General features: G+C 44.2%; 1 protein-coding gene across 3 annotated transcripts in view; it reads left to right on the top strand.

Moving 5' to 3' along the window:
- Positions 1-16,077, top strand: part of RNF43 (ring finger protein 43) — a 62,668-nt gene that overhangs the window by 25,692 nt on the left and 20,899 nt on the right. Inside the window, exon 1 of one of the 3 annotated variants that reach the window (XM_014529848.1) lies at positions 12,253-12,275. The exons of the other annotated variants lie outside the window; for them this stretch is intronic. The gene's annotated coding sequence lies outside the window, so the exon portion shown is untranslated. Of the gene's footprint in view, positions 1-12,252; positions 12,276-16,077 lie in introns of those variants that run through there. 3 annotated transcript variants of the gene reach the window in all.

The following is a 16,077-nucleotide window of genomic DNA, read 5'->3' as shown; positions in this document are numbered from 1 at the left end:
AGCTTGATTGGAGTCCTCATAACTTAGTAGTTAGAAAGTTCTGATCTCATGCCGCTTGTTTTCTTTGTTTCGTTTTCTATTTTGCTCAGCTTTCTGGGTCGCCTTTCCATTCCCTTTACATGTTTTGGTTTTGGGGTTGGCCTCTGTCTTACCACCCAAGTTTTCTTTGCCGATTCTGAACGTAGCTCTGGAGGAGCAGGGTTAAAAGAGAAGAGAAGGTGTGGCATGAGGATTTGCACCCTTGGGCTCCATCACGAGCTCTGCTTCTGATTTACTTATTGGCCAAAGGTGAGTCCTCCAGCATAGCCTTTCTCTTGCCTAGGATGACTGGTACCTTTCCCTACTGCACAGAAAAAAAGCAGCTCAATCTTTAGAGCAGAAATTAAATTCTATGGAAGAAAACAGGCACTAGAGCAAACTACATCAAGTTCCTTTACCATTTGCTCAGCATCATCATTTGTTCGTGGTAAACCGAAGGGTGGTTATTTGAAAGGATGTGTTGAATCTCATTTATACAGTAGAATTATAGAAATGCAAAATTTAGAAGGTACTTTGACAGGGAAGCTCTGAGGCATGCTATCTGATCCACCCATTTCAATGCCCTGGTTCATTCTAAGGTCACTTACAGGTTCAGTATGACTGGGAAATAATGGAGGAAGCCCCTGCTCTTCTACCTGCATATATAGTTTTTCTTTTGGGAAATGATCAGTCTTGAATTTTAGCTCCCCACCCTCATTGCTTTCCTTGTACATATAGTAAGGAAACTGCCTAGAATGATTTAAGTCCCTCTAGATCAGCGGTTCTCAACCTGTGGGTCGCGACCCCTTTGGGGGTTGAATGACCCTTTCATAGGGGTAGCCTAAGACCATTGGAAAACACATATATAATTACATATTGTTTTTGTGATTAATCACTATGCTTTAATTATGTTCAATTTTTAACAATGAAAATACATCCTGCATATCAGATATTTACATTATGATTCATAACAGTAGCAAAATTACAGTTATGAAGTAGCAACGAAAATAATTTTATGATTGGGGGTCACCACAATATGAGGAACTATATTAAAGGGTCTCGGCATTAGGAAGGTTAAGAACCACTGCTCTAGATCAATGGTTCACACATTTTCATATGTGTCAGAATCAGTTTTAGAAGGCTTGTTAAAACACAGTTTGGTGGGCCCTACCCTCAGAATTTCTGATTTAGTAAGTCTGAGGTGAGGCCTGAAAATTTGCATTTCTAACAAATTCCCAGGTGAAGCTGCTGCTGCTGGGTCCAGGGGACCACATTTTGAGATCCACTCTTCAAGGGTACTGCCTACTTTACCACCACGATGACTTTAACAGATTGACTGCCTTCACATGGCCAGAGCATCCAACTTGTGTCACAGGGACTGTGGCTTTAATGTCTGAAATGGAACACTTAATTATGAGAGATTTGTCCTACTTGCAAAGATTAAGTGACCTGAAGGGTAGGTAATTTACCTACAGGCACCTGGCAAATGGTTTACTGACTTTTTCAAGCAGCAGCTAGCAGGTGGGAACTTGCTTTAGGGAAAAAACAACAACAACAAAAGCAACTATTAGCTGGGCTACAGAACAAATGATATGACATAAATAGAATAAAACCAATGCTTTTGATTGTTTTTTATGTCATCCTCAAAAAAGAAGATTTCAAGGTTTCCTTGCCTTTAGAAATTCTCATTTTTCTTTTTTTCCACTTTCCTGAGCTATGGAACCTCTTACGTTGTACATTAGCTTATTTAAGAAGCTAAGTGATTTGAGTTTCACTCTAGCATAGCAGGCTACACAGCATCTTTCCTTCTGGATTTATTGTAGTGGGACCAGCTCAAGTGAAGCAATAACCACAAAGTATAGTTTTAATCAGATTCACTTATGCAGCCATTCTAATGTTTTCTAAGTGTTTTCATGCATTAAACTTAACATTTAAAATGTTACATCAATAATACTATATCTGAAGATGTAAACAGTGTTCAGCAAAATTGTATCTGCAGCCCTGTCTTTTTGCTCAACTCCAATTCTTATTTCAAATTGCCTGTAGGATTTAAATGTTCATCTTTAATTCAGTATTCCCAAGACAATTAAAGTTTGCTTGCTCAAAATTAGCTTCTTTTTCCAATATTCCTTTTTTTTTGGTTGATGCAACCCCCTCCCCACCCGCCCTCCAATTGCTCAGATTTAGAACCTTTAATTCCTTCATGCCTACAGTTCAATCTGTCCACATGTGCTTTCAACGCTTTCTTCATAATTTCTTCAATTCATCTCTTTGCCTTTTAACTGTTACCACCAGAGTTCAAGCTCTCATCATGCCAGTACTAGATTACTGGAATAGCTTTCTAACTGGTTTTCCTACCACCAGCTTTCTTTTCATTCCTCTGTAGTTTCTACTCTGGTACTAAATTGCTCTGAGGGCCTAACTTTTATCTTGGCATTCAGTGGCCTTCAGAGTTTGACCTGCGTCAGCTATCCAGACTGTCTCTGCTGATCTATTTTTCAGTCATACAAGTCTTCATATACCTTGAAAACTTGGGAGAAACTGGTCAAGAACCCTACTTTTTCTCTCACTTGGCCCCTTGTTTTTTTCCAAAGTCTGTAGTTGGGAATTTCCCAAAATCCATTTGACAGGTGCCCATGGGCCAGATCCTGCTTGTTTTACTTATATGGTTATTTTTCACCTATTTGCGTTCTTTCTTCCTTAAGGTCTAGCTTAAGATCCATCTCTCCCACAAAGCCCACAGGATCTATTGAGTGTATCACACAATGTGACACTTGAAAATAGTCATTTGTACCACCATGTTGTTTGTGAATATGTAGATGTTATCTCCCAGTAAGACTGTAACTCCTGGGAAGGACCAAACATAATTTTGGGAAGAAGGTAGGTTTTTCATCAAACACTAGGCCAACTAAGTGGTCAGATTTCAGGCCCATTCTGATGTGCCATGGGGAAATCTCCATGGGTACCCATCAGCATCTTTTTATATATATATATGTTTTTATTGATGAGAGAGAGAGAGAGAGAGAGAGAGAGAGAGAGAGAGAGAGAAACATCAATCAACTGCCTCCCATACATACCTTGATTGGGACCAAACCCACAACTGGGGCAAGTGCCCTGACCAGGAATTGAACAGGAGACCTTTCAGTGCCCGGGATGATGCTCAACCAACTGAGCCATACCGGCCAAGGCTCAAGTGACTACATCTTGACAAGGAACATTTGGGAGCTATTGATTTTCTCTGTTACAAAGGATTTTGGGGGGAAATGCAGTAGCTGCTTTTTTAGGGAGAAAGATGGCTCCAGAAACAGGCCTGATAATGTCCAGGCTAAGAATAAACTCATTGATTGACAGCAACTCTGCTAGTTAGGTGTTTGGCTAAGAAGGGAGTTCCGCCTCTGAAGCATTTCAGGTGTGGGAGTAGCAAGTAGATACACTGTTACATTCTGAGGTGAGCCTACCTAAAGGCAGAAGCATGGCCTGATGACTGGGTGATTACTCCTGCTCTGAAAGTACACACTGTAGGCATCCCCGCACAGAAGTACCCACCCGAACAAACACTAAGAAGAGGCAAAGGAAAGTGCCCAGGACCTAAGCATAGTCACTGTGTCAACAGCAATGTTAGATAAGGTGGACTTTATGGAGAGGGGGTAGTGGTGAGGGGAAGAGTTGATGCACCTGTGGTTGATGATTCAGAAACTTGTTGCCACATTATATGGCACCATGAAACCACCTCGTGTTCCAGTCACCCCATGGTGGCTGATGTCATATAATTACCCACTTGCTAACTGGGCCAAAAGGAAATACATTGGATGAAAGCCAAAGTAAGGTATAGTTAAACCTCTTAGCTGAACCTCATTCCGAACCTATGGAATCGAATGGCTTTTTGGGACTCCTTTTTATACCAGTGAAGCCATTGTCATTGTCAGCCTAACAGTGGTTGATTTTTATAGGTATCATGCATTTTTGTTGGCCTATTCCAAAGACAAATATGTTCTCATCTAAATGTATTTTGATGAGCTCCCATGGCTCATACAAGTTGCCAAATTATGATATCTCAAACAGGAACAGGGTCCAGACAATTCCTGTTGGCTGCCCTAGGACTGAACTTAATCCTAGACTGACTCAGCTTCTCTGTTAAAGTTGTTTGAAATTCTGATATCCTGCCAGAGATTGTTTCTAAAAAGTTCTCAGTGTGAAGTATGAATCACAAATGAATGGACTCTGGGGAGACCAAAAGCTCACGCTTTCAATATTAATTCAGCACATATTTATTGATTGCCTTATGTTAGGGCATTGTGCCATGTGGGATGTAAAGAAATCCCTGCCCTCAGTTTAGTAGATAAGAATATGAGGCAGAAGGTGAAAAGTGCCATACGATACATACAAACAAGTTGATTGGGACATTGCAAATGAAGAAGAGTTTCTTCATGCAAGAGGTAGCATATAAACTTGCTTTTGAAGAATAAGTAGGATTTTTAAAAGTGGCAGCATACGAGTAATAGACATTCCAAGAGAAGTGAGAGAATACTGAGCAATATACTTTGGTTTGGACAAGTAGTACAGTACCAATAGGAAGGAAGGGGGAGAAAGCTGAAAAGGTAGAGGGGAAGAGGAAGGAATTAATTCTTTTTGAGTGCCTACTATGTGCAGGAACTACGGGTACTTTAAATATGTTACTTCACTTCATCTCTGTAATGATCTTCTTGGGTCAGTGGTAGTATCTGCATTTTAAATTTTATTTTATTTTTCCCTAACTGGTTTGGCTCAGTGGATAGAGCGTCGGCCTGCGGACTGAAAGGTCCCAGGTTCGATTCCAGTCAAGGGCATGTACCTTGGTTGCAGGCACATCCCCAGTAGGAGGTGTGCAGGAGGCAGCTGAATCGATGTTTCTCTCCCATCGATGTTTCTAACTCTCTATCCCTCTCCCTTCCTCTCTGTAAAAATATCAATAAAATATATTAAAAAAAATAAATTTTATTTTATTTTATTTTATTTTTTTACCAATAAGGAAACCAAGACCCAAGAGGTTAGACCACCCGCTCAAAATCACACTTGTAAGTGGAAGAGTTGAAATGTGAAACCAGGTTGTCTAATTCCACACCAGTGCAGAGCCTTGATTTGATAGTCTAAGGATGCCGAATTTAATTCAGAAGGCTGTGGAGAGCTTTTGATGGTACTTAAGTAGGACAGTGATATGATCAGTGCTATATTTAGGAAGATTGTTCTCTTTTTTTAAATATATATTTTACTGATTTTTTTACAGAGAGGAAAGGAGAGGGATAGAGAGTTAGAAACATCGATGAGAGAGAAACATCGATCAGCTGCCTCCTGCACACCCCCTACTGGGGATGTGCCCGCAACCAAGGTACATGCCCTTGACTGGAATTGAACCCGGGACCCTTCAGTCCGCAGACCGACGCTCTATCCACTGAGCCAAACCGGTCAGGGCAGGAAGATTGTTCTTGCAGAGACATATAAAGAGCCTTAGAATGGTGAGAGACTGGAGAATAGTTACAAGTCTACTGTAATGGTTCAGACTCCAGAGATATAGAGAAGGTATATTTCTAAAGGCAAGTTTAAGAAATCATAATGACCCTGAGGTGCTCAGCTTGGGTCTCTTGGAAAATGATGGCTCCATGAACAAAAACAGGTCAAGAGGGGTTATGGGTTTAGGGTGGCGTGCAGGGAGAAGATAGGTAGGTTTGCTATATTTGAGTAAGAATACAAAGAAATATTGTCTGCAGGCCTTTGAAGTGCAGGAGAACTTGGCTTTGGACAAAGTTGAGAATTCTCATGGAAGATTGGGATGACTTAGAACCTCAGAGAGAGATAATAAAAATCAGAGACTATATCCTTATATTTAAATGAGAGGAAGAAGAGTAGAAGAGAAAGAGGGGCAGTCAGAGAAGTGGAAGAATTAGAATAGGCCCTGACTTGTTTGGCTCAGTGGATAGAGAGTTGGCCTGCGGACTGAAGGGTCCCAGGTTCGATTCCAGTCAAGGGCATGTACCTTGGTTGCGGGCACATCCCCAGTGGGGGGTGTGCAGGAGGCAGCTGATCAATGTTTCTCTCTCATTGATATTTCTAACTCTCTATCCCTCTCCCTTTCTCTCTGTAAAATATCAATAAAATATATTTTTTAAAAAAGAATTAGAATAGCATTTGTGACAGAGATAAAGAGAGGAGAGTGTCAAGAAGGGGTATTCAACAGGTCAAAGTAACTTAGGGATATTTGTCTTGATTTAGCATCAATCCCTTAGGAAACAGCCTGCACATTAGGTGCAGGTATGTCCTTTTTTTCTGTATGCTTTTCTCTGTGATGGCGGAAATCAGGCAATCAGGGAACTGTTTTCCTGTTAAAGATATGTTTGGTGGTCACATTTTAAATTTAAGCTAGTAACGACTCTTAGTTTTCCTGCTAGCAAAATAAAGAAAATTTTCAAGTCTTGCTCTAAATCATTGGAGGTTTAGTTCCCAAGAGGCTCTTAAAATTTTGGTGCTTCTGTTCATTTGCTCTGTGACTCTTTCTGTGGTCCATCAAGTCTCCTTTCATTGTATTTAGTATATGAAATCCATGCCCAGAATTCATGATTCCTGGCTGCAAGCCCAATATGCATTGTGTTGTCTCTTCCACCTAATTTCTGAAATGGGTGGCACTAATAAAGGGAGGATAAAATAGCTAATGAAGGATTATAAAGCACTTTGTTAATATAAAATACAACATCAAAGCTGAGTAATAGTCTTAATTTGGGGTAAAGGGTTCCATTAGCAGCGTAAAAATAAAAAGGACAAAGGGTAGTGTTGCTCTGTACCTTGATAACAGTGTGCAAATCAAAAGTGCTGCTATTGATCCTCACTGCCCTGTGAACTCTCAGCCCAGGGATCTGGCTCCCTTCCCTAGCTCTCTAAGTACTTCCCTTACCCACTGAGTCCGGTGATGGCACCTTCTGAATCTCCTGACAAATGCAAACAGGAACTGCTATTCCGCAGAGCCAACTTGATAACTGAGAAGATTCCTCTTCCGTTTATCAGCACTTTGATTATCTTTTTGTATCTCTTACAGTCTGCACTTAGCAAGAAAAATAAAGAGGTTTGAGCAATTAGGAAGTAACAGGGAACTCACAGTTCACAAGAGCAAGTCCAGGGGTGTTTGGAATAATTGAGCATATGGCCTACGTCCACTCTCAGGGCCGGAGTAGGCTGGACAGGTGGTCTTGTGCTGGGAGGCCAAAACAAAGGAGAGGTGAAGATCTCAACTGAACTCTTTAAAATTTGGACTTCAGGTACATCAGTTTTTCAGGGTATAATGGATGGAGAAAAAAGATAGAATTCGTCTCTTATTCCACTAAGAGTAAGAAAAAAGACCCACTCAGAAAAAAAATGAAATACTATTGGGAGTAAATCAAGTCTGAGTTTTTCTAGACTTTTCCATGCAGATCACTGGTCAAATCCTCATAAAATCCTAGTAGGAACTGAAGTTCATTCACCTAGGAAATTCAGCCAACACTATGGCATAGAGCCAGTGGCGGGCAAGAGATTGAGTCAATTCTATGGGATAAAAAAATAATTAAAATTGTTTTTAATAGTTTCTAAATGGCTCCTGGCCTGGAGGAGCTTCCCATCAGATCTGCGAGATAGACTAAAAGGCCCAAAGTGACTGAAGAATACATCCAAAGCAGTATAGCAAGTGTAAGTAAGTTGGCCATTCATTCCACATTCTCCCACCATGTGAATGCTGTGCTCTGCGCGTTTGTATTCTCTGTGTCATTGGACAAATGGCCATAAGACCCTGTGGGTGAGCATGTGAATGCATCGCTATAGACCTACAGTCCAGTTCAAGTCTCTTGAGAGCAGGAGCCCTTCCCATTTGTTGGTGGAGAGATGCTTTCTCCCCCATTAAGGATTATGCTCTGCTCAGCACATTGATACGAGGGAGAACAAAAGAGTAACTAGGGATAGATTATTAAGCAGGAGGGTTTCCGGAAAGAAGCGAGTTTTGTTCAGGGTTCTTGGGGAGATTTAGGCATGATGTAAAAAGGGAGGAGGAGGACTCTGTGTTCCCTAGAAGTCAGAAACTTATAGAAACTATACAGAAGATTTCTGAAGAGAAAGCAGAAATCTGAAAGTAATCATATCCTGGTCAAATGACAATGCAGCCACCACATTTATTTGATCTCACATTTGTTTATTGAAACAGATAATTGAGCATGTTTTTCCCCCTCCCCACACCGACTCTGCGCCTGGCATTCTGCCGAGGGATGAGTAAGACCCAGTCCCTGATGCGAAAGGGCTCTGGGTCTGCTTTACAGGGAGGAGGAAAGGAATCGTATATTTTGTTAAACATCTCAGCACCAGGCATTCTGCTGGTGGGAATGGGTAGGCCAGTGGGTCGCAGTGGAACCCTGACTGACATAACTAACTGTAAAAGTGTCATTTAATAATTTTGAATCTATCACTTTAGGGGACTGTATGGGAGAAAGTGTTCAGTTCTGGGGGCTGACGGCTGGTCAGAGGATTAGACCATGGTTTCACCCCAAGCCTAGTTTGGGCTGGGCTTGGAGGTTGAGGGCAAAAATAAGTGGGGAGCTGCAGGATTTAGAGCGGGGAGGCTTAGGCTCACAGGGGACGGAGAGGTGCCATGCTTTTTTCCTCTCTAGAGCCAAGGAGATAGGGAAGGTTCACGGGGAGAGAAAGTAAAAGGAATTCAGCAGAGAACCAGCTGCTTTCCCATTTCATTCATTTTCTGTAAAAGATTTCTTAAGAGCAAAGACAGTGGGTTTTTTTTCTTCTGTTGTTTCATTCTCTGTGATGCCCAGACCTCTGCCCTAAGAGGCCACGTACGCAGATCTTACTCTTTAGTTCCTAGGAGCTCGAGAGATGCTGCTATTAGGAATGACTAAAACATTCAGCGGATGGAAATACCAAGTGGCACCAATGCCAAGATATCCAGGCACCATCCACAGAGACGCAGGGAAATGCTGAGTCCAAATGGCAATCCCTCCCCAGCTCTCACAGCATCACCCTCACTTTTTCTTTTATCCTTTGCCTGGAGGCTGCGCCGTGGGTGGGAATAAAAATCTACTCTCCTGTTGCATCCAGGCAGCTGCCAGAAGTCTGTTTGCCTTGTTCTTTGCTGGCAAATCATTAAACAGTCCCCCCAAAGCAGGCCTCTTCCCCAGGGCCACCCCATGGACAGGGGTTCAGAGCTGTGGTCAAAGGGCTGTCAGCAGTCCGGCTGGAGCCCTTGGGCTTTCTCCAACACAAGCCTCTCCTGACTGTTGCCTGGTCTGAACAGAAGCCTCCTTGGCCTGATCTCAACCCCCGATGGCTTCTGAGGAGAGACTCTGGGCATCTGAGTTGGCTGGTGACTTGAATAATTTTGTCCTCCTCCTCCTGCTGTAATTCTAAGTGTACTACCCCCTCCATCCCTTCTATTGTTTCTTTATTGAAGCTCAGGCCCATGTTCCATAGTTTTTCCATTTTGCAATGTCAATGCAATATTGTGTGTTACTGCCCAGGAGTTGGGGATCGGCCCAGCAAACTCCATGGTTTCACCCCACCCCATCTCCACACATAACATCACAGATATTGGATGCACTATCTGTCCTCAAAGGGCTTAGAAGCCAGGCATGGAAGACAGCAGTCAGTATGGAGCAGAGTTTGCAGGGCAACTTGAAATCCCTGCAACTTCTGAGCAGGAGACTAGGCCCGAAAGACATGGAATGTGTGTGAAATAACCAGATGAGTTTAGCCATTTCACACCCTTGCATTGAAATCACCACACTTAGCAACGCTTGAGTAGCTCTGCTGTGCCTCTGATCTATTTAAAGAAATAATCTCATCTCCTCCAGTTTCATTTCTTTGGTCCTCCCCCCCGCCCCCCCCCCCAAGGATTGTCTGGGTTTCGTCTTTGGCTTTTTCAGCATTAACATCATAACCTAAATCATAACTTAAAAACAAACACTACTGCTTCCATCAGGTTTCTAATTTTTGTCATCTCTTGCATGAGTTTGGCTGGAACAAGAATAGTAGCATCAGAAAGCACCCTGTGAAATGGCTGTTTGCAAACAGCACATCGGGCTAATGTGAGAGTCCAGTTACCTTCCTCATTGTGGCCATGCTTCGGAAGCTCCCTGGTAAAAGCCTTCTTAGACCTTATCCTGCAAGTGTGAGGAGTAGGTATTACCCCTAGCAGTACTATCACCTGCATCAAGACCTCAGCCTTTCTGCAGAGGACCACTTTGAACCGGGCAGCTAAACAAGGTCCCTCAAGTGGGGCTCTCTATACTATAGAGTCTATAGGATGAAGGTCAGTAAGGTGGCAAGATCTCCATGGGTGGTGGTCTCTGAGTGGCAGAACTCAGATGATCTTTCAGGGCCTCCTCAGAGGACTCTTGGTGGTTGGAGCCCTGAGCTCCTCACCTGGTGGAGGGAGTTCAAACCACAAGATTGGCATGTTTTCTAAGGCCTTGACCTTCATGTGCTTCAGAACTTTGCTACCCTAGTTCATAGCCTTCCTTCCAAAGAGCACTGACTCAACTAAAATGATACTTGATGGGCTCTCTCTCCTTTGCTCCTAACTTTGTGAATAGCTTCCTGGTGCCCCTTTAACTAGAGGTCAGGACAAGACCTATTTCTATATGGAATGGAATGGACAAAAGCTCTACCTCTTGGCTGGTTGAGATTTTTCTCCTTCTTCCTCTCTGTCTGGTTACTGCCAAGTAAGCTCTCTTCTCTGATACAATTTATTTCAAAAGCAACTGATTTCTTTCTCCTCCCATTCTTTTTCCTGCTTATAACTCTGCTTATGACCCTATAACCACACAAAGACATCAAGCGGAGTGTAGGGTAGGAAAACCCTACCATGGGGGCTACCGGAAGGTAAAGAGGTCCAGTTGACGTCATGGAGCTTGGGCACAATCTGAGACAAGGATAAGTGAATTTTTAAATGGAAGAATGAAGTCTTCAGTGTGGGGTGATTCAGTGAGGGAAATTGTAGTCTGACTGAACGACCATTATTTGGGTCTGAGCTTCTGTGACCTCTAATTTCAGGGCACACCTTTCTCATCCTAAACAAACAGGGACTATTCACTGGGAAGGCATTTCTGAGCAGTGTCTGGGTCTGGCTGCCTTTGTTGTGGCTAGAAGACATGAGATAAGCCCTCGGGGAGAGGAAGGAAGCTGAGGTTGCTGGGCAGAAAGAGCCTAGGCCCAGAGGGAAAAGGAGCAGACAGACCTTGCTCCTGTCTTGTTGCTAAGAACTATTCGAGTTTGAAAATTCTAGAAATAGAGGTCCTGAGGCCTTTGATTCATGCATTAGAATACTGGGCTAACGTTTGTTGTACCACACAAAATACTTCCCAGCATGCATACCTTGGAGGGGGGGCATGTGGAGTAGACAGGGCACTGGGATTGAGTTCAGGAGACCTCAACCTCCTTGATCTAATTGTGTAACCGTGGGCAGTTGGTAACGTGTCTCACATTCCTCATCTTTAAAAAGCAAGCTTTGAACATCCCGTACAGGTGTGAACCAGGCTCAGCTCTTAGCAATCCATATCTCTTTTATAAACTGCATGGCAACTGGATTTAAACTGAGTATTGTTTATAAGGGCCTACAATATGCAAAGTGCCAGACTGGACCTTCGATGAGCTCGGTTTGCCCTCTCAGATTTTGTCACCCTGTTCCCCACTAGACAGTGGCACGTTCCAGTTCTCTTGACAGCCCTCTTGCTCACCAGCCTCAGTCCCCTCCAGGAAGGTTTTCTGGATCAAGAAAGAAATACTGGAGGCCTCTGCCCTCTATCCTCTACCTGTTAGTCCCTTCCCATCAGGTGGCCCACGGTTATGCTTCTCTCATCCCACCAACATTATTTTCTTTCCTATCTTAAAAAAAGTACACCATTAAACAGGACTACATTTTCCTTGTAAAAAAATTTTTAGCAAAATAGACAACAGGAAAATCCTCTTGACAATTCCCTAGCCTCCTGACTTAATTCATTAGGGAACTCAGCGATCCCAAAGACATAGCCACAGGCTAAGGTGAGGATGGAAATGAGGTCTAGAGGTTTCCAAATCCAAGCCTAAGCAATCACCAGTAGGATTAACCTGTAGATTAGTACCGACCTCTTTAAATAAAGGCCAGGTGACCAAACTGGGCCTTAGAGGCTGTTCCGGTGCTGGGAGCCGGAAGCAGCAACTGCAGGCCAATCTGGTTTCTCCCAACCCCCTCTCCACAGGAGCTTGACTTTATACTGCTGGTGAGTCCTGCTGCCTGAGATAAAAGTTAGGTAGTTCTAAGTTCAGGTAATGGAGGCTGCACAGGAGAGGATGATTATAAAATCGGAAAAGAGGAAATGGGGAGAAGGTGCCTTTGATGCCTGGCCAACGTTCCTGATTACAAAGGCAAAATTGCAGCAGGCAGTAAAGTTACCTGTCCAAGGCCTGGGTGAAGGTCTGTATGTGGAATCAGAGAAGTAAGAGACTATTACAGCAGAGGTGGGGGGAGGAGGGTGGCTGGGAAACAGGAGACAGTAAAGAATTGCTCGCAAAAGCACTCCCCCCCCCCACCCCCCAGGAGGAGGAGGAGATGCCAAGGATAAAGTAAGCCCAGCATTAAGTTCGGGGCTCAGTTGAGCCCTGGAATGCCCTTTGTGAGGAGGTAATGAGATCACATGGCCGCCTTCATGGGAAGGGGGCGGGCTGGGAACTGGAAGAGCTTGTTCAGTGGGTTTGGAGGGCCGAGTGCAGGAGGGAAGTGACCGTGGACAATGAGCTGTCCCTGGCTGCGCCTCGCAGAACGTGGAACGCTGGCATTCAGAGGCACTGTTGAGATTGCCAAGGGAGGAGCAGTCAGAGAGAGCTTTGTCCCTTCCAGGAGTCAGGAGGGATGTTATCATTGCAAATGCAATAATAAAAACACCACCAGTCAGTGAGCGCTGGTTGTGTCACGCTCTGTGCTCGACATTTATATCCAGTATCTCTGGTCCTCGTGATAATCAGGAGGCATTTTGTACCCCATTCTGAAGTGAGGAATAGGAGGCCCAGAAAGGCTAAGTATCCTGCCCAAGGTCACACAGGTAAATGATGGAGTCAGAATTTTACACCTCAGGTCTGTTTTGGAGGGAGGGTGGAAAATCAGAACAAGTAAGTTTAAGGAGGAAGACAGAGACACAGAGAACAGACTCAAGAATATGAAACACATCACACGCCACTGAAGGAGAGTACGCATGTCTTTACAAAAGTGTACAAAACTTGTGTGCAAAGCTGAGTTCTCAGCCAGAGAGGCCTGCACCCTGAGAGCAAGTCTTCTTAGTTTGCCCCTCGTGGCAGCCTCTGGGACAGGGCTTTACACCTCCTGTGCTTTCAGGAAGACGCAGACAAAGATAAGGAATCCTTAAGTCCACGAAGTTCCCGGGAGCCTCCCCAGCCCCACCCTCCCTGAATCCGGCCAGCCCATTTCTCTTGGCCCGTTTCTCCTGGAGTCACGAAGCGGGTAGGTGGCCCAGGGTGGAAATCGTGTGCATCTTCATGATTAGGAGAGGAAGCAGGTGCATGTGGACCTGTTTTCTCCCTGGGAGCTCTCTTCCCCGCTGAAACCTCCTGGGAGGAGAGGGCAGAGGCAGCCTCTGTGTTACCCTCCCCCCCACCACCCCCCACAAGACTAACATGCCTTAGCCTTGCTAGGCATGGACAGCGCCCTGGTTGCATGACTTTGTGTGTGTGTCTTTAACCTGAAAAAGCTTGAAAAACTCCCATTGTAAAAGAGTCAAACCATACAGAAGTGTAGTGAGTGCGGTTTTCATGCCACAATTATGACTATACAAGATAGGGTATTTTCTTTTTATCAAATTAAACCTGACCTCAAGGCCCTGTTCCACTAGGTGGGTGGAGATTTTTGTTTCTGTGAGTGCTTTCCCACATAGAGTAGCCCAAACCGAAACATCTGAGGGACCTCTCTGATATATGTCCATGCTGGTCACACAAATATGCCCGTGCTCAAGCACAAGTATTCTCTTGAATTGCACGTAAGCCCATCTTTTCTCTCCAGGGTCCAGCCTCCCAAGGTCTACCCCTTTTGGGGCACAGGCTACAGATTCCCACAACTTGGCGCTCTTCCTAAGGACCCCCCCCCCCCATCCCTCAGAACCTGGGCCCCTTCCCAAGGGCCCCCCCCCCCCCATCCCTCAGATTCCAGGGACTCTAACCCTTTGCCCCCACGCCACCCCCACTGCTTTCTGCCTTCAGGATCCTCACGTTTCCTCAATGAGTTCAGTCTTTTGCGAAAGCCAGGAAGATAGGTCTTTAGCAACATTTGCTTAAGGCAAATGTGCCTGAGGCAGGCAAATAGAAGGTGAGGCTATCTTCTTAGAATGGGAAGAGGAAAAAGACACAGAGTGAATGTAAATAGTTCTCATTCTTTTTTATTCTTCCACAACAGCAAAAAAATAAAACTCAATATCTTAATATATTATCCTATGATCGAAGGATTCACCGCAAAACACCGGAGCCTCTTTTCACCATCTCTTGTCTGGTTCCTCTTCCAAAGCCACCATGATCAGGATCTTGGTGTGCGTTGTGTTGTTTTTAAGTTAGCGATCACTAATCTGGGTGTAGACCTTTAATATTTAATAGAAGAAACCAGGTAGCAGGTACCGAACGGGCGGTGAAGATCAGTCACAGCCTGGGTGAGAGAGGGACATAGCAGACAACTGAAATATCATGGGGTAAGTCTATGATTGGGAAATACAGGGTGCTGAGGTGGCCCAGAGGAGAGACCTCTAACCCAGGGGTGCTCAAACTACGGCCCGCGGGCCACATGCAAATACAAATATTGTATTTGTTCCCATTTTGTTTTTTTACTTCAAAATAAGATATGTGCAGTGTGCATAGGAATTTGTTCATAGTTTTTTTTTTAAACTATCGTCCGGCCCTCCAACGGTCTGAGGGACAGTGAACTGGCCCCCTGTTTAAAAAGTTTGAGGACCCCTGCTCTAACCTCTCCTGACAGAGCAACAAATGCCAAATGTGGGGCCATGAAACAGTTATTTCTGGAGCATGGGCTGCGAGGGAGGAAGGAGGTGTGAGAAGGGACGGTAAGCCTCCAGGCAGGCCATGAAGGGCCGCGCCCGCGCCCGGAGTAGACGGAGCCTTTTAAGCTATGTTTAAAAGCACCGACTTTATTCCAAGAGCTGTAAGGAGCCTTTTAAGAGCTAATAGTGGAAGAGTGACATGCTCAAGTTAGCATTTTTGACCACTTTGGCTTCAGTACAGAGAACTGAGTGGGGTGAGGCGACCCCAGTTAAAAGATTATTTCAGTGGATTGGAAGAGCAGTGATGGTGACCTGTATTAGGGTAACCATAGTGAGAATCGGGGAAAGAGGACAGATAAGAGAAATAACGAGGAGACAAACTGTTAGAATTTTTTGGTCATTGCACATTGGTGGTGGGGGTAGGGGCTGAAAAGGAGAGGAGGCAGGGGGACAACATCTGAAGACAGTCATTCCAATCCCTAAAACAGGGAGCACTGGAGGAGCAGTTTTGAGGGACAAAAGGATTAGTTCCGTTTTGAACATGTGACATTGAGGCTTCTGCGGGCAGAAACGTCTAGGCTCTGCCTATTGGGCATATGAGTCTAGAACTCAGAAGTCTGGGCTGCACATCTGTAATTAACAGCCTCTATGTGGAAAACTACCACATGGCCATAAGATTGTCTGGGTCACCCAGGGACACCACGGAGAGTGAAAAGAGAAGAGGATCTAGGACAGAATCCTGGAAGACGCCACTAATATATCAGGGACTCGTGTTTGGGCCCTTATGCGTTAGGAACGTGGAATTAGAAAAGTAAAATTTCTTGGTCATGAGTTGAGGGAAGGTACCATGTTGTCAAAATCCAATGGAAATTGTTCTCAATTATGTTTGCTTGTTTTTTTAAAACCTATCTGATACTACACTTCTTTTTATTTCTTCTGATTTTAGCTGCATACTCCTAGGCATGTTACTTAACCTCTTACTGCCTCTGTTTCCTCATCCTTAAAATGGAGACAATAATAGTTTCTGCCT

The sequence above is a fragment of the Myotis brandtii genome, unplaced genomic scaffold (assembly GCF_000412655.1).
Source record: "Myotis brandtii unplaced genomic scaffold, ASM41265v1 scaffold1170, whole genome shotgun sequence".
NCBI classification, from domain to species: Eukaryota; Metazoa; Chordata; class Mammalia; order Chiroptera; family Vespertilionidae; genus Myotis; species Myotis brandtii.
The sequence above is the reverse complement of the archived record's forward strand: the minus strand, read 5'-3'. Positions and strand labels throughout refer to the sequence as shown.